Raw genomic sequence first — 19,586 nt, forward strand, 5'->3', positions numbered from 1 at the left:
TATGATCTTTTGTTACTACAAAATTCTCATTCCAGGCCTAAAACAAAATTTAGAAAACATGCACTAATTTTAAAATAATTTGTAAAACAAGCAAACTCTGATTAGTATTATAATTTATCTAAATGTCTATTATATTGGTCATTCTGATTCCCAGTGTCTTTTTTTTTTTCCATGTGATAAGTGACGTGGATCAAGGCTGCCCCAGGGAGAGAAGCCCAAGGCGTCCTGGCCTACATGCCGATCTATATGACCCAATTCATATCTAAAGTTATATGACAACATAATAACCAGACCCTACCTGCACTGATACCATTACCATTTTAATGACTTTTTACATCATCTTTCCTTTGTCTGGTAAAAATAAGTCACGTACCCATGCCTTATAAATTTAGCCTAACCCTCAACACATTGCAGCTCTTCACTGCCCATAGGTCTTGTCCTCATGCCTGGAGCCCTTCGCTGCCCATGGGTCCTGTCCCCATGCTATTCTCTGAATAAAGGAGCACTACTACGAGACCTTGAGAGTCTAAGAAACCTTTCTTTCGATTCCTTGGCTTGCCAAGCCCACATCAATAAGGTTTAAAAAACAAAACAAACAAACTAAATTATGATCTAACAATAGATAGTAAGAGAAGTTCTAAATCAATTAATTAAAAATACAGTCTTTGCCCTTATGAAATGTACAACCTAAACTATAAAACAGATGTATACTCAAAAAAAACAAAAAATATATCTTTTCAACTATGTGACAGTTCCTGAATGGGGCAATTTCTTAAGAATCTGCTGCCTTAAGAAGTAATGCAATTTCAGTGCAGACATAGATAATATATATAAATAAATATTCTCATCATTAAATATCACCAAGCGGTAGGTAGAATAATTCATCTAGTTATGTAAATCCATCTGACAATGCAAGATATAAAGTTTTGCATGCCATGCAAGTGATACTGATTCCTTTGCTTCTATTTAAAAATAAATTAATTTCAACTCAGTAAATATTCTGTGTTTACTACATACAGGTCACCATGCTAAGTACTTTGGGAAATATAAAGTTGAGTAATACATGATTCTTGGCCTAAAGAAAAAAGTACTAAAAATTATAAGATGAAGCAGAACATGATAAGCTCCATAAGAGAAATATTGCTTTCTGTGGAAGATCAAAAGAGGCAGAAACATTATCTAGATTGATCATCAGAAATGGCTCCATGAAAGAAGCAGCATTTCATCTGTCCTTTGATAACTGGAGATGGATAGAAAGAGCCTGCATATGGAGGGAACAGCATTAACAAAGACACATAGGCAGGATTTACAGTTAATTTGGTTGTGGCTTGGGCAAACACATGATAACATGGAAGCTAAGCAACAAAAAAGGATTGCATGCAAGGCCTTTAGATATCAAGATAAAGAACTGGGAATCAATTTTGGAAATGAGTGGGCAACCTTTTAAAGCTTTTGATCAGGGGAATTAAATGATCAGAACTGTAATTTCAGCACCTTATCTTTTTGGGGTTTTGTGCATTATATCCCCAGGACTTATTTATTTTATAACTGGAAGTTTGCACCTTTTGACATTATCTTGCATTATCAGCACATTATCTTGATAGCATTGGGGAGCATTACCACTTGAGGAGCAAATGTGATCATGGAAGTGAGAGGTTATGAGGTTCTGAACCAGGGTTCTAATGATCAGAATGGAAAAGGGGATGATGTGAACTATGAAGGTAGACTTTCCAATATTTGATGGCTGACTAGATAGTAGTAAGGGATGTGTGTAACAGATTACTCCCAAAACTTAGTGATGCGAAACAACAATAAATCTGATCTCTTACATTTCCTGATCATCAGGAACTTGAGAGTGATTTAGCTTGGTGATTCTGACTTGGGATATCTCATGAGGTTGTGGACAGTTATTGGCCAAGGCTGCAGTTATCTAAAGGCTTGAACTGGTCTGGACAATCCACCCCCAAGGCTTACTTAACAGCGCTGGCAAGTTGGTGCTGGCTGTTAGTGGGAGGCTTCAGTTCCTCTCCAAGTAGACCTCTCCGTAGGGCTGTTTGAGTATCCTCACAACATGGTAGCTAGTTTCCCCTAGAGGGAGTGACCAAGAAGTCCAAGGCAAAAGCTGCAATGTTTTTCATAACCTAGCCTCAGAAGCCTCACACCATCACTTCTACAGAATCCTACTGGTCACAAAGGTCAGCTCTAATTCAAAGTGGGAGGGTAGAGTGCAAGGGTATGGATACCAGGAGAGGATCATTGGGGATTATCTTCACGGTTGTCTACCAAAGCGTGGTTTTCTTTGGGGAAGGGAATCTTCTACTTTGTCTCCCAAGATCCTAGGCCAGTTTATAACTGATCTGAAAAAGGAAAGATAACTTTGAGCTTTTTAGCTTGCATAATTGGGAGAATTTTAGTTCTACATGTTATGGAAATAGAGATGAAGAAGCTTAATAGGAAAGATATATAAATTTGATTTATTTTTACATTATTTTCTTTGAGGAGTGAAATACAGAGAAGAATGTATTTACTTAATTTTAACCCCTCAAATCTCAAAGGCTAATTGAAAGAGACAAAATTCAACACATACTCTTCTATATTCAGTTCTGTCCAGGTGCATGAATTGCATTGTGAATAAGTGTCGTGAATCATTGCTTCATTTTAGATGGAGCCTTATACTTTTCAGTAGATGCTGAAATATTGAAGGTAACTGGAAAATTTTCAGAAGAGCTTCTTAACAAGTTTAGTCCTTATGGAGATATAAAGGGGTAAAAGAGATGATTTCACTTGCTGTACTTTATAAAAGCTAGAAAATTCCAAAAGAAATTATAAGACGTGCAGTATATACAGACACATTTTTCTTTGTCATAAACCCAATCTCTAATCTCTGATGTCATTTTATAATTATAGCAGGTAGTATGACTGCATATGTCTAATCATACAGAGCCAGATCCATTTAATAACAGAGCCTCAGGGCTATCTTTGGCCCTGCTGAATTCCTGTGGGTGCTATTCTTATACTCTGGATTTAAAGCTTCATTATTCCTTCATTATTCCTTCATTACTTATTAAAACTGCACATACCACCCAAGCGGAGATTTTTAAATGCAATTATGAGTGTGCATGTGGAGGATCTAATGGTTTGCTGCTATCCTATCTCATTCCATTGACAAGCACCATGCCTTGGTGTTATTGCAGCAGGTGTATAACTTGTTCATTAATACCTCATTTTTGAGAGTTCCAAGATAGTTTACCCTAACGTCCGACCATCAACAGTAAAATAAAACTGTCTTAGGGTCTAATTTCCTATCACTCTCCATCTTGGATTGAATGACATAAATGACTGATTACACTGTAATGTCTGTCTATGAAGGGAGTTTCTTTTATTCATGTTAAAATGAAATACATCTTTTAGAACCTAACTGAAGAGGTGTCTGTTTTCTTCTTTTTACTATAATTTAAATATAAAAATGTTTCTTGGAAAATCCATTTTAGCACAGGATTGATTTCATGTGTTTCTTTCAATGATTAGAGCAACTGTATGCTACCTGCCCAATCGGTCACTGACTACCACAGGGGAAATTTTAGGTGACACCAATGAATCTTCCAAGTACAGGGGGGCTGAGTTGGGATACAGCTAAGTGGTGAAGCATCTGGGAATGGTTAACACAGGGGCCATTCTGTCTGATCTGAGAGGAAAAGACAAAAACATTGCCACTAGTGTTAAACATAGGGATTTTTGATTTTTTGAAGCCCTTCTCTTTCACTGTATTTAAAGATTTTATTTTTTCCTTTTTCTCCCCAAAGCCCCCCGGTACATAGTTGTATATCTTCGTTGTGGGTCCTTCTAGTTGTGGCATGTGGGACGCTGCCTCAGCGTGGTCTGATGAGCAGTGCCATGTCCGCACCCAGGATTCGAACCAACGAAACACTGGGCCGCCTGCAGCAGAGCACGCGAACTTAACCACTCGGCCACGGGGCCAGCCCCCTCTTTCACTGTATTTAAATGTTCGATTTAACATGTCCTTTTTAGAAGAAGAATGTTTTTAACAAAACTCACTTTGGGACCACAGAATTGAGAAAGAAGGGCTGGTATCGGCATATGTAGTTATTAGTGATAAGAAATAATCCTAGGTGTATAAAGATTTGCCAGGAGAAATGTGGGGATCTTCCACTAGTAACTGTGTAATATTTCTGGAGACAGAGAAGGAAGCGTTTTGGATAACATTCAGTTCCAATGTGCTTCTCGAGCAGTTAAGTTGCACTGAGGATTCCATCTGTGGCTCCTGGCCACCATGAGCGTCTCTCCAAAATCTGTTTGTGGCTCAGAGATGGAAATGTGAGCCACAAGCTGGGAAAAGTGATCCAGCTTTTATATTTTTGATTATTGTGATTATTGTTATGACATTTGTAATGTCAAGGGAGTCAAATTTTAAATTAATTTTCTTGATGGATTGTACTTATTTTATCTTAAGAAATCCTTCCTTAACTTAAAGTCTCAAATATACGTCCAGTATTTCTTTAGATTTTTAAAAAATTCATGTTTTAATCTATTTGGAACTGCTTTATGGGTAAGGTGTAATCATTCTAATTTAATTTTTTAATTTCATTTTGATAATTTCATATAGATAAATAAGTAACCCATTTTCCACTGATTAAAAATTCTATCTCTGTCATATGTACAGATCACATTGATTTCTGTGTATCTTTCTTTGCTCTGTATTCTTTGTTGTCTGCTTTTCTATTCCTTTGCCAAAACCTCACTTTCTTAACCACAATGAACTTTTGTAACATGTTGTGATAATTGAAAGCATAAGTCTCTGTCCTTGTTCTTTCTTTCCCCCAAATTCTTTGTTACTATTTATTAGTCACTTGCTTTTTCAAACAATTTTAGAATGATATTCTTAAGTTTCATGAAAAAGGGGAATTAGTGGTATTTTTCTTGGAACTGCCTTAAAATTACAGAGTAATTGAGAGATAGCTGATATCTTTACAATATGGTATCTTCTCATTCTAAAATATAATATATAATTTAATTTATTAAACTCTTCTTAGGACCTTAAAAATGTTTGGTAATTTTATCCATTCAATTCTTATGCACAATTTGGTGGAGTTATTTATACTTTTTACAGTTTTCCGATGTTGGGAGTTGAATCTTTCCTTCAGTTTTATCAGTAATAAAACTATTACTTTGATTTTTTTCTCTATCAGATCCCTTTATCTGTCACTAAACTAGTTTCTAACTTGGGTGAAAGGAATATGGGTGCTATCATCAGCAACCTAATACCAATGCTTCTGATAGCCTGGGCAGGAGGCATCAAATTTGTATGATTTCATAGGTCATATGATTTTTTGACCTTGGTGGATTTTTAACTGGGTCAGACAGCATAGACAACAAGCTTCAGGCTGACCTCACCCTGACTCACATCAACTTAGATTTTAACCAAGCAGTCTTTGCTAATACAAGGATTAAATGACCAAAAAAGAAAGCCATTTAGTCCTAGTTAATTCCTATATCAAAACAAACTGACCTTTCCAAGTCTTTGAACTTTCCAAGCATTTGTGCATAGGGGAAAAGGAAAAAAAGAGAGAGAGAGGAAATTTTGTTATCTTCCCAGCCAGATATGCATGATGAAATTTTTAAATTTCCAATAGCAGAAAAAAATCACGAGGGATACAAACCAACAGTAAGTGTGCTTCATGCTAGGCTTAAGTAGGTAATGCTGGTTCAGAAGCCCCAAGTCCAGCTCCTCTTAGTGTAATTTTGGACTATATTCAGGGCTAAGTGTTTATTGTAGTAGAATTAAGTGAATTTTAGAAATATTAGAGAGCAAGATGATGCCTTAGGTTTGTCTAATTGGATACTCTCTTGGTATAGTGAATCTTAAGGGACGATCAGGGATGTGGAAATAATATTCATTAGAACTATTCATGTAATGCACTGCTCCTATTTTTATTCTATTCTAGTCTATTCTGTTCTGTTCTATTCTATTCTATTCCATTCCATTCCCTTTAAAATGCTAGTCAGGACTCACAAATTGATTTCACATCTCATTAAAAACCCTGACCTGAAGTGTGAAAAACACTAGATTAGATTATTAGTGATACAGGATTTCTGATGTGGGTTTTGCAGCTTATTCCTCAGGAGTTACCTAGATTTCTGTTTCTTTTCGAATACTAGTGCTGTCAATTCTGTGAGCTCTACACAGAATTCCTCTAAATTGCCTTTTGATCTCAGATAGCCCAACTTGGTTTCTGCTTATAACTCAGAACTCAAGATGGTTCATGACTTTAAACAGAATAATGCTTATGAAAATGGAAACACATTTGGCACTTTGATGAGTTTTTGCCCTGAAACAAATGTTTAATAAGGACGTTAGTGTAATTTACATTTGCTAGCATGCAACTTTGAGAAAGAGGCAGGTGTTGGGGTATGGCAGTCTGGTTGAAGCTGTGCAATTCAAGAAGTGAAAGACACATTTGTTAATCTACAAAGTTATTACTACAACTATAATAAAAGCAAAATTATTATGAAAATAATCTTCAGAAAATATATTACAGTGAAAATCATTTAAATAACAGGCTTATTGTTCTGCTTTAAGTATGAATATTTATAAACTTTTAATCTTTAATTCTTCTTTAATGCCTATTGTGTCAATTATATATATGTTATATACATATCATTCATATATGTGTATATATGTATATATGCACAAGTTTTGATTGCTTAATAATAGTGATTAAATAATGGTTATGATTCATTTAGTATCATTTATGTAACACACACACAAATATTATAACAAATCTTAACAAAAGGCTGGACATTCTCCTTTCCATTCATAATTGATGCAATAGTGCATCAGAGACATTAGAATCTCACAGCTAGTAAGTGTCAGAGCCAGGGTTTGCTGTGAGGTCTATTTAATTTTAAAGCCTGAAGTCTTTCTATTAATTCACATTGTTTCTCTAGCAAAAGGAACAGGAGGTTGAAGATCAATAAAAAATAAGTTGATATATCTGCTAACTCAGTATTGTCAACTGCTTCCAAAATTCCCTTTGCATTTATTTACTTTTTCACAGTAAGTCATACGAAACTGGTTTACTGTATGTCAATTCTCTCCAACTATGCCTCTCTAACTTCAGCTCCCTTTCTTTCAAAGTAGAAGCTGCATTGCCCAAAGTGAAAGTCACATCTCCTGCCTCGTTCAGAATCTTGTCTAACCCAAATTTTATTCATAGACAGATTTACATTAAGAACTAACTCTCTGAGAGTTTCTGACAAGTCCACTGCTGTTTCTTTGTACAAGTAGCTGCTTCATAGTAAGTGAAAATGAGATGTCGAATAAATGTAGCAGAAGCTGTTATATGCCCTCTGGTAAATATATAATGAGAAATCAACCTAAAGAAAGAACAGATCTGGGATGGACTAACTGTGATGGGCAGATTTCCTATTAAACTAATGAGGCTCAATCTTCAGGCCTAAACTTGAGCAGGCCACTTTCAAGGCTTTGACTGGTTACGATAATGTTATATCCTTTTTCTTAAAAAGTCCCCCGCACCAAATTATATAAGCTTCGTGTTCAACAAGATCTAGATTCTCTCCTATGAAATTTGGACAAGATACAGCTATCCCTGGCTCAAATATAAGTTCAAGATCAAGAAAAAGAAAAAGAGTAACAAGGGAATTAATATAGAAAAATAAAAGGAGCAATAAAGGGCAACATGACAGAGCTGATAAGAAGAGGAAAGTTTGGGGGTAATCAAGAAATCTCTAGGTACTGTTAAGCGAAGTCCAATAAACATGGGATTAGAGACCAAAGAAATATTTGCCTTCTTTTTTCACTTGGGAGCATTGTTTCCCAATAAAACTCCCACATCAGTCCCTAACACAAAAGGCTTCAAATATATTTAGTTTCGGTTTGTTACTAGAAAGATTATGCAAAACCCTTAAGGAGGAATTGCTTACCTTCCTCTATTTCTTGGAAACATACCCAGAAGCTAAACCTCAATGTGCGAATCCAAGATACATCATAAGTAAATAACAAAGTAGAACACGTCAGGTAATGCTAGAAAAATAGTCTTCACAAGAGAGATCCAGAACCTTCTGACCTCCACTAAACAAAATACTAACTCATCTTAGTTCTCAAATGCATTGTTTGCTTTCTTTTCTTCTTTTTCCTCTTTACTGAAATTGGAAAAACTGGAAATAAAGAAACAGCAGAATGACTGCCTTTTGTCTAAACATAGTCTTATGTTTTGTTCTGATTTGTGGTGATATTTCGGCTCTTTGCTATTTTTCTATGATTCTTGTTTATTTCCATGTACATGTTTTCTCTCTGCAGTAGCTGTATCTTTCTCCAGTTTTGCCAACTCCTGCAGGTCTTTGAAAAAGTAACAAATAGAAATACATGAAGCTGTAATTAATAATATTTACTTTACCAATAATAAAGCTTCCTCCTCAACTAAAAATATCCATAAGATCCAAGACTCTTGGATATTTAAAGAATCACCTTTCAAAGCAGGAGAGAGAAAGAATGGATTGGAGAGGAGTTCATAAATTAGGAATAGATTTATCAGAATAGAAAAGAAAACGAATCACAAAGAAACTTTGTATCTTTATGAGATATAAAGGGTTTGGAAGAGTAGGGAGAATTTATGAGCATATCAAAGGGAAGTGTAATTTCACTCAAAATTGCAGAAATGCAATTGAGTAGAACAAATGCATATGAATGCAGCGACTAGAGGGACCTTGTGAGATCTCCCTGAAAAAAGCCTTTCTATGGGGAAGTAGTGAAAGAGATACACGATGACCAAGAAGTGTAGATTGGTAGAAACTGACTAGATACTCACAAAACCTTTTCCTTCTTCTTCCACACACTGCTAAAACTATCCTTGAATCTATTTGCAGTCATATGACAAGTTCTTGCCAATGTAAAGCAAGTGGCAATAGTATGCTATCTCTGGATTGAGGCATTTAAAAGCGGGTGCGAGTTCACGCCCCCACTCTCCACGCCTTCTGCTGACTGGACTGTGTAAGGGAAATCTTGAAACCATTTGCTGAGGATGGAGTTACACAGCATGGAAGGAGACTGGAGACCCTTATCACCTTTGCAGAAGAGCCACATAACCAGGCTTTGTATGAATAAGAATTAAACCATTATTGTGTTAAACCCCTCAGATTTGTTTGTGACAAAAACTAACGTTAACTACCCAGACTGTGCCACTACGAATATAACGTTGTGCCCACGATACATTAAGTGTTCTTCCTCGACTGGTTCTCTCTCCCTACAAATGAAACTTGAGAGCTTATCTGGAGACTCTAGCAAAAGGCACATGCAAGTCATATATCCTGGACCAAAAAAAAAAAGATTCTTTTCTTGCTGGTAAGGTGGTTCTGCTTCAACAAGTTAGCCACTTCAGTAAAAGAAACAGCTGGAGCATAGGAAGTACTAGATTGGTCCACACTATCTGTTGATTTACCCTAGGGAATGACTGACAGATGTTAAAGAGGAGGGGAGATTAGGAAGAGATCCAAAGTATCAGTCTAGCTGGACATGCTCTCAAGGAAGTATAAGTCCAGGTGTTGGTTTATCTGATGGCTTAGCTTTACCACCTTCTGTTAACTTTTCAACTCACTGAAATCTTGCTTCCATCCAGAGCATTTACATAACTCTGCTCTCACTACTGTACTCAGTGATTTCTAACTGGCAGGTCTTTATGGCACTTTTCAGTCTTTATTCAACTTGTTTTTTCTGCTGTGTTTGACTGTCACAGCTGACAGTCTCTTTCATCTTCAAACTCTCTCACCTTTCCATTCTTTCATTTGTGCCAAGTTTTCGCTCAGATCTCAGATCTCTCCTTAAAGTCAGTTAAAATATCATTTTTATCTTTCAGCTGCTCAAATAGCCAATTTACTCAGACTGCCTTATTAGTACCCTTCTCTGGGTACAAGTCCATACTTCAAATTTCTAACTATAAGCCAATAACCCTCAGTGTTTCCCTCCAGCCAACATCACTCTCCTTATCTCCATGCCTTAATACTGACTGCTTCATATAAATCTACACATTTCACTTTTATCAATTTTCAGAAGGGTCTCAAACTACCATTTTCTAAACTTTATGTATATCTTATTCCCTCAAATCTGTCCTGATCTTATAACCCAGACCAAAAAGACAAATCTAAATCAGAACCAGTTGGTTACCAATATATCCATTTTACCATCATAACATATCTCATATCTGTCCTCTCCTGTCTGGATTCGCTTGCTTACCTCAGTCAACACCAACACTAAGCCCTTTTATTCAAGGTTGGTACTATTGCAAAAGTATCTTTTGTTTGTTTTTTTTGCTGAGGAAGATTTGCCCTGAGCTAACATCTGCTGCCAATCTTCTTCTTCTTGTATGTGAGCCCCCCCAACCACAGCATGGCCACTGACAGGTGAGTGGTATAGGTCCACGTCCAGGAATCACACCTGGACCCCCGAAGTGGAGCACACCAAACTTAACCACTAGGCCACTGGGGCTGGCCCTAAAAGTATCTTTATTTATATTCTTTATGCCGTTTTCAGCCAACACAAAATCAAATTCTACACACCAGAAGAGGGACTCATCTAATCATATAAGTAACCTGCTTAAAATATTTTCATCCCATTTTGATAAACTCAAACTCCTCAATATGGCAAATGCCCCTTCTTTCTTTAGCATTCCTGAATCTTGTTGATTAGTGAGTCTCAGATTTTTTCCAGCATGAAGCACTTTCATGAATGACATATTCCCTTTTCCATGCCCAGAATTTAATGAAAACCTCCCCCAAAATAAAACATTTTGCAGAGGATTAAAGAAAATATAATCACAGATTGTTTTTTAACACTTGCTTTTCTCTTTATAAAAATTTCTAACAGGGGCCAGCCTGGTGGCACAGCAGTTAAGTGTGCACATTCTGCTTTGGCGGCCTGGGGTTCGCCGGTTTGGATCCCGGGTGCGGACATGGCACCGCATGGGAAGCCATGCTGTGGTAGGCTTCCCTCATACAACGAAGAGGAAGACAGGCACAGATGTTAGCTCAGGGCCAGTCTTCCTCAGCAAAAAGAGGAGGATTGGCAGATGTTAGCTCAGGGCTAATCTTCCTCAAAAAAAAAAATTATTATAGATAAAATGAAAAAGAAAGAGGAAGCAAGTAAAGTGTCAACTTTGGAGTGCTATTAAAGTATTCTTGGCTATTAAAGTAATTTGTCCTGGCAGTGACATAGATAAGGAAGAATAAATAAAGGTTCTGTGCAATCCCTTCCTCCCAGCTCTAACACCTCCTAGTTCTTCCTCATTTGCCCCATCTAAGAAAAACATAAGAAGGCAAACAAGTTCACGTAAAGATATAAAGATAAAAACTTGAGTCCATTTGAAAATATAGCAAAAGGAAATCATTCACAATGTTGGTGTTCACAGAGATTTATTTTCAAATTACTAGTAACACTTCAGGAAACAAATAGGGTCATGGAAAAATGTTGATGACAGGCAACCAGCCCTTCTCTTCTCCCTTTGCCATCCCTTTGCGACATCTGTGGATATCACTTTCATTTAGCACATGGTATTCAAATAATTTGTTGACACATCTGCTTTCTGTTAACTTACATATTACAATTTCCTTCAGAATAGGAACTGTGTGCCATTTTTTCTCTCTAGTTCCTAGGAAATTGTATAGAACGTGGAAATATCTAACAATGTTCGCTCAGTGAATGAATGAAAAGATATTTTCCAGTATTTTTCACCAGTATTTTTGCTAATCTTTTTATTTTCCTTTCTTTATCCACGAAAATAGCAGATTTACTGGTAGTGGCAGAGTCTGGGAGTTAACTCTAGCTTTTTTCACAGACAACTTCTAAAGTGGTGAAGCACTGCAAGGCATGAGAATGCAGTAATTTGAAAATGTGCAACTAACAGAGAAGACCATTGGGTAAAGCGACCTTTTTTCTGATTCTTTCTTATTTCATGTGTGAGTTCCACTTTCATTGGAGGCCCTTTGACAAGACAAATGAACCCCAGATACCTCAGTAGTGGTAGAGTGTTGATGGTTAAGATAAAGGTAGTTAGGGCATTACGGACCTAGCACCCCTGATACTGTGAACATGTCTTCTATCGAATATGCCAGTACATTAAATTATCAATACAAGCCAGTTTACTTTGCTCTTACCTCTTTAGAAACTGTCATTTTCTAAATAGCAATATAGTTTACCAATATCGTATGTACTTCCAGGTTTTTAGGACTACTAACCCTAAATGGTACTAACAGCAATTGATAATACTCTCTCCTACTTTTGCTCTGAATAGTAGGATATGGGGCCAATCTACTGGTACATAAATTAATCTTTTTCTAATCTCCCCCCTATTCTTACGTGTGACTCATTTGCTGCTCTTCACAAATTTAAACTCCTTATCATTAAACAAAGGGCTATATTTTTCCTCTTTTCATTTTTCTATAATCTGCACTGAATTTCTGGTGGTAAATGGAATGACTGACGTGGAGCTCCTGAAAATAACCACAGTTGATGTTTGGACTGATTTCAATGAGAACAGAGCATATTGAGGATTTTTTTTTTCTTTTACAGAACAACAATATCCACACTAAATTTAGAATAATTTCCATTTAGTTCTCTCCAGTATAAGTGATTCCTTTATTTAAATACCATCAAATATCATGATTAGTCATTTAATTTTTTTTAACACTAGCAGGAAACTAGCAGGAAAAGTTTAACTTCTCTTTAAAGCTGAAACCAAAAAAGTGTATATATGTTTGTGGACACACACACACACTTTTTATTACATATTTAAGCAGTAGGCACTGTAGGCAGCAAAGAGGTTGGAAATGACTGGCACACTGTGTAGCCAGCTAATCAGATCAGTTTGTTGGGAATTAATTAGTGCCCACCCTCCAAGCTAGGAGGTGAGGTGGGAAAACTAAGAAGTCATTATGATTAGCTATCCCTGTATTGTTTTAGCAAAACATTCCTGCAACTCTCAGATGGAAAAAAAGAACGAGTCAGGAAAGAAAAGAGGAAAGGAATACAGAGGTAATCCAGCGCAAGACTCATTTTGCCTTGGTGATGTTTCTTGCTCATTCATTTCAGTCCAATGACTGTTGCTTTCATGCTTGCTTAGCCCTTCTCTCCCTGATGAAGGCTGATTGTCTGGTATTGATGATGATTACGTAGTAATTCTGACTAATAGTCTCTAGAGCTGTCTCCTTTGTGTCAGAGATGACAAGAAACAGCAGGGAGACTTATTGAGGATGGAGCAAAGGGAATAAAAAAGATGGATTTGAGCACAAAATAGAAAAAGGGAGAGAGCAGTATGAAAAAGGACTCTCAGAATGTTCAAGGTTGATGGATTTTACAGATCATTGAGTTCTAGCCCTTTGTCTGCATCTGGGGAAACTGAGACCAAAAGGTGTTAAAGAGATTTCTGAGGGCCACAAGAATTTACAGATTTGATATTTTTCGTTACTCTAAGCTGCCAATAAAACTGTGGTAGTGATCCCAGGATAGTTTCCATATAGCCAACAATTCTACCACTGAGGAAAACTTTCACTCTAAAAATATTTTTCTGGGGCCAGCCCAATGGCATCGTGGTTAAGTTCACGTGCACCATTTCAGCAGCCCAGGGTTCGCAGGTTCAGATCCCAGGCGTGGACCTACACACTGCTCATCAAGCCATGCTGTGGCAGTGTCCCACATATAAAGTATAGGAAGATGGGCACGGATGTTAACTGAGGGACAATCTTCCTCAAGTAAAAAGAGGAAGATTGGCAACACATGTTAGCTCAGGGCCAATCTTCCTCACCAAAAAAGATTTTTTTTCCCTATGTTTACTCAAGTGTTCTGACTGTCTCTCTCGAACTCACAATGATCAATTTTGAGTAACTGTGCTTAACAGAACTACCATTCTAAAGGGCTACTTTTGCTTAAGGCACCAAAATTTACAAAAAATACCTCATTTTTTACCTTTATTTTACTTTTCTAGAGTTGAAAAAAAGCCATTTGAAACAAATAATACAGTTGCAGTGATTTTTGGGTTGTTTTGGCTCTCAGAGTAAGGCCTAAATTAATCTACTTGATATATACGAGCCCTACTGATAAAAAAACAAACCTGTGTGAATTTTTGTCAGGGTTCCACCTCAGGCATCTGCATTATCACAATCATTTCCTATACTGAGGGACACTAAACTGGACAGGGGCAAAAGCTGGGACTGCCCAGGCAAACTCCACTGTGCATGGTTCCCAATCTATATCTGCCTACTTTGATGGGAGCAGTTAAACCTGTTTCTTTGTTTTGCTTATACTAAAATTCAGTCTTTCCATTATCTGCTATCTGTACACTTTGATCCTTCCTAATGATGACAATCCAAAAGTTTTCCTATGCCCACTGGCTATGAAATTCGAGTAAAACTCCTGGATATTGTTCTGATTCTGGTTCTAACAGATATTCAAAAAATCTTGCTTGATTTTGATTCCGACACTGGCATTCCTGCCCTTGATCTTGGCCCTTGCTGTCTTTTACCTCTCTTGGGTGATAAAATTCTGTGAAAAGGTTAACATGCTCTCTTTTACCAAGATCCTTCAGCACTAACACATAAAAACTTAAACTATGCTGGTATAATTTTTCACTTCCAAATTTGGCCCCACTATTCTCTATCTATTTGGGAAAATAGCAAGCTTCCATATTTGCACTATAATTCTAGATACTAAATTCTTGACAGATTTGTTAAATCATTGGATTTAATTGAAATAATTGGTTCCTGGTCCTATAATCAGGAATCATTCAAAGTATTCCAAGACCATATAGTCACTAGTTGTAAAGGAGGAACAGAGTGAACCTGCACTATTGGGATGAAATAGGAGCTTCAAATCAAACAGTGCTGAAATATTCACTAACTTTTCTAATTTCATTCTTTATTTCACTGAAAAATTGCTTTAATAGAATCAACTATTGTATAAATAATAGTATAGTGTGTACAGAGTAACATCTACAGTATATAATTACAATGGTTATAACTAAAACAAAGAAGAGAGCCAAGATTTATTCTTATTACATTTAGTTTCTTTGAGTATGAGAAGAGTATGTACTATTTGAAAACTGTTTGCATTCATAAAGTTTTTTTGCATTCTCATGAATAATTAATTGCTTGAGATGTTTTGGAACGTGTAAACATTTAGGTAATCTTCAAACATAAAGCCAAAAACTTTTGATATTCATTTACAACTTGACTCCATTTTGTAAAATATTCATGAAATGTTGATGATATTATGAAGAATGACGCTTTTATTCTTTAAAACTGAGTTGTGATTCCTCTTGTAGACAGCTAAATTTTGTAAAATGAAGGGTCATTATGGAAGTCCACTTTTTTAAATTCTGGAAGTCAGAGATCTGACACAGATATCATTGAGATACTGATTTCAATTCCTTTGGATACATACCCAGAACCGAGATTGCTGGATCATATGGTAGCTCTATCTTAATTATTTGAGGAACCTCCATACTATTTTCCATAATGGCTGTACCACTTTACATTCTCACTAACAAGAGATCCCTTTTCTCCACATTCTCATTAATACTTCTTATCTTTTGTCTTTTTGATAATAGTCATTCTAAGAGATGTGAGGTGATATACTATTGTGGTTTTGATTTGCATTTTCCTGATGATTAGTTAAGTTGAGCACCTTTTCATATATACCTGTTGGCCCTTAGTTTGTCTTCTATGGAGAAATGTCTATTCAAGTCTTTTGCCCCTCATTTTTTAATCAGGTTATTTATTTTCTTGCTATTGAGTTACACAAATTCCTTATGTAGTTTGGATATTACTCTCTTATCAGATGTAGGATTTGCAAATATTTTCTACCATTCTGTAGATTGCCTTTTCATTCTGTGGATTTTTTCTTTTGCTGTGCAGAAGCTTTTTAGTTTGACTCAATCTCACTTGTCTGTTTTTGCTTTTGTCACCTGTGCTTTTGGTGTCATATCCAAAAAATCACAGCTCAGGCCAATGTCAAGAGGCTTTTTCCCTATCTTTTCTCCTAATAGTTTTACTGCTTCAGATCTACATTTAAGTCTTTAAAACATTTTGAGTTGATTTTTGTATATGATGTGAGATAAGGGTCCTATTTCATTCTTCTGCACGTGGATATCCAGTTTTCCCAGCACCATTTATTGAAGAGACTAACCTTTACACATTGTATGTTGTTGATACCTTGTTGAAGATCCGTTGAACACAGATGTGTGGATTTATTTCTGGGCTCTTTATTTTGTTCCATTGGTCTATATGTCTGTTTTTATGCCAGTGCCATACTGTTTTGATTACTAAGCTTTGCAATACAGTTTGAAATCAAGAAGTGTGAGGCATCCAGGTTTGTTCTTTCTCAGGACAGCTTTGGCTATTCAGTGTCTTTTGTGGTTCCTTATGAATTTTAGGAGTCATTTTTCTACTTCTCTGAAAACTGCCAATGGAATTTTTATATGGTTGCGTTGAATCTATAGATGGCTTTGCGTGGTATGGACATTTTAACATTAACTTTTCCAATCCACGAACATGGGATATTTTTCCATTTATTTGTTTCTTCTTTAATTTCTTTCATCGCTGTCACAGTTTTCAGAGTACACTCGTGTGTCAGTTAACAATGGGGATATGTTCTCAGAAATGCGTCATTAGGTGATTTTGTTGATGTGTGAACATCATAGAGTGTAGCTACACAAACCTAGATGGTATAGTCTACTACACACTTAGGCTATGTGATACCAATCTTATGGGCCCACCACCATAAACGCGGTCTGTTGTTGACTGAAACATTGTTATATGCTGCATGACTATATAGATCTTTCATCTCCTTTGTTAAATTTATTCCTAAATATTTTACTGTTTTTGATGTTATTGTGAATGGAATTGTTTTATTTCTTTTTCAGATAGTGCATTGTTAGTGTATAGAAACACAACTGATTTTTGTGTATTGATTTTGTATCCTACAACTTTACTGAATTAGTTTATTGGTTCTAAGAGTTTTTTTTGTTGAGTCTTTAGGGTTTCTTACACATATGATCTTGCAATCCACATACAGAGATAATTTTACTCCTTCTTTTCCAATTTGGGTGCCTTATATTTCTTTTGTCTATATATTCTTTTGTTAATTGCTCTAAAACTTCCAGTACTATGTTGAATATACATGGTAAGAGTGAGCATCCTTGCCTTGTCCAGATCATAGAGGGAAAGCTTTCAGATTTTCCCATTGATTATGATGTTAGCTGTGGGGTTTTCATAAATGACCTTTATTGTGTCAAGGTAAGTTTCTTCTATACCTATTTTGTTGAGAGTTTTAATCATGAACAGATGCTGATTTTTGTCAAATGCTTCTTCTGCATCTATTGAGATGATCATGTGTATTTTTTATTTCAATTTGTTAATGTGGTGTATCACATTGATTAATTTATATATGTTCAACCATCCTTGCGCCCGAGGGATAAATCCCACTAGGTCATGGTGTATGATCCTTTTAATGAGCTATTGAATTCAGTTTGCTAGTATTTTATTGGGGATTTTTGCATCTGTATTCATCAGAGATATTGGCCTATAGTTTTCTTTTCTTGTGTCTCTTTGGTTTTGGCACTGGGGTGATGCTGACTTCATCAAACAAGTCTGGTAGTGTTCCCTCTTTTTCTATTTCTTGAAAGAGTTTAAGAAGGATTGATATTAATTCTGCTCTGAATGTTTGGTAGAATTCACCCATGAAGCTACTTGGTTATGGGCTTTTCTTATTGGGAAGTTTTTGATCATTGATTCTATCTCCTTATTTGCGACTGTCTATTGGGGCTTTACATTTCTTCTTGATTCAGTTTTTGTAGGTTTTATGTTTCTAGGAATTTATCCATTTCTTCTAGGTTATTCAGTTTGTTGGCATATAATTGTTCATAATAGTCTTTTATAATCGTTTTTATTTCTGAGGCATCTGTTGTAATGTCTCCTTTTTCATGTCTGATTTTATTTGAATCTTCACTCTCTTTTTTTCTTATTTAGTTTAGCTAAGGGTTTGTCAATTTTATTTTACTTTTCAAAAAAATCAATGCAGTTTTGTTGATTTTTTTTGTTTTTCTAATTCTCTATTTGATTTATTTTTGCTGTAATCTTTATTATTGCCTTTCTTCTGCTAACTTCCAGTTTAGTTTGTTGTTCTTTTTCCATTTCCTAGAGGTGTAAAGTTAGGTTGTTTGTTTGAGATCTTACTTCTTTTTTAATGTAGGTATTTATTGCTGTGAACTTTCCTCTTAGTACCGCTTTCACTGCATCCCATAAGTTTTGGTATGTGGTGTTTTCATCTTCCTTTGTCTCAAGATACTTTTTAAATTCTCTTTGGATATCTTCTCTGATCCACTGGTTGTTCAAGAGTGTGTTGTTTAGTTTTCACATATTCAGGATTTTTTTTCCGTTTTATTATTCTTGTTGATTTCTAGTTTCATTCCATTTTGGTCAGAAAAGATACTTGGAATGATTTTGAGCTTCCTAAATTTGTGAAGACTCATTTTGTGACCTAACATGTGATCTATCCTGGAGAATTCTTAGTGTGCACTTGAGAAAAATGTATATTCTTCTGCTGTTGGGTGGAAAATTCTGTTTATGTTTGTCACGTTCATTTGGCCTACAATGTTGTTCAAGTCAGCTGTTTCTCTATTGATCTTCTGTCTGGATGTTCTATCCATTATTTTAAGTGGGATATTGAAGTCTCTTTTTATGTATTGCCGTTAATTGCATGTCTCTTGTGTTGGTGTGACTACAGTGGCAGCAGCACCAGGGAGAGGGGTCGGGGTGTGTGGTGGCTCTGGCCAGAGGAGGGTGCAGTGGTGTGAACTCCAAGCAGCTCCACCAGCTGGATTAGGCATCATCAAAGACTGGAGGAGTGGGGGTATTCTGTGGCAAAAGCTGAGTGTCCAGAGCAGTGAGGGTACTGAATTCCCTGGTGGCAAAGGATACTGGGGTCCTCCTAATCTTTTTTTCCTCCAAGGGGGGAGGTCGTGGCCAATGGGATACTTCTTGGCCCCAAGCTATGCTGGGCTGGGGGATGGGATGACACAAGTAAAATGCTTCCTATGCTTTTCTATGCAGCCATCTTTAGTTTTCCTGCTCCCTGTGTTGCTGCAGCTTCTTCATTGTATTCAAGAGCTCTCCCAGAGCTATTTTATTGGTGGGTAATTGTTAAATTGTTGTTTTTGTGAGGGGACAAGGGCTGGGAACTTCTAGTCTGCCATTTTGCTGATACCATCTAACATGCAGTTTTAAAATGTAGCTTTGTTTTTAGCTGAAGACATTCAGATTCTCATCTGGACTATTGCTTTGGCCTTTTAAACTGTCTTTCCCTCTTGGTCATTCCAACTCTCTAATGATGTTACATTTATCTTTCAAAATGGAAACATTGACCATGCCTTATCATGTGGTGATTTGCCAAACGAATGAAGTTCAAACTCCTTAGCCTGTCTTCCAAGGCCCTGGCTGTTCCTTGGGCCTCATCACCTGCAACTCCCCAACTTTCATTCTGAGAGTTGGGTCCCTGCCAAGTTCCC

The 19,586-nt window shown here is 36.4% G+C and overlaps 1 long non-coding RNA gene across 1 annotated transcript in view; it reads right to left on the reverse strand.

Annotated features, from left to right (window-relative positions):
* Positions 1-2,626: 2,626 nt before the first annotated feature.
* Positions 2,627-19,586, reverse strand: part of LOC139042716 (uncharacterized) — a 69,099-nt gene continuing 52,139 nt past the window's right edge. Inside the window, exon 3 of the long non-coding RNA XR_011499776.1 lies at positions 2,627-2,746. This is a non-coding gene — a long non-coding RNA (uncharacterized lncRNA). The remainder of the gene's footprint in view (positions 2,747-19,586) is intronic.

Source organism: Equus asinus, chromosome X (assembly GCF_041296235.1).
Source record: "Equus asinus isolate D_3611 breed Donkey chromosome X, EquAss-T2T_v2, whole genome shotgun sequence".
NCBI lineage: Eukaryota > Metazoa > Chordata > Mammalia > Perissodactyla > Equidae > Equus > Equus asinus.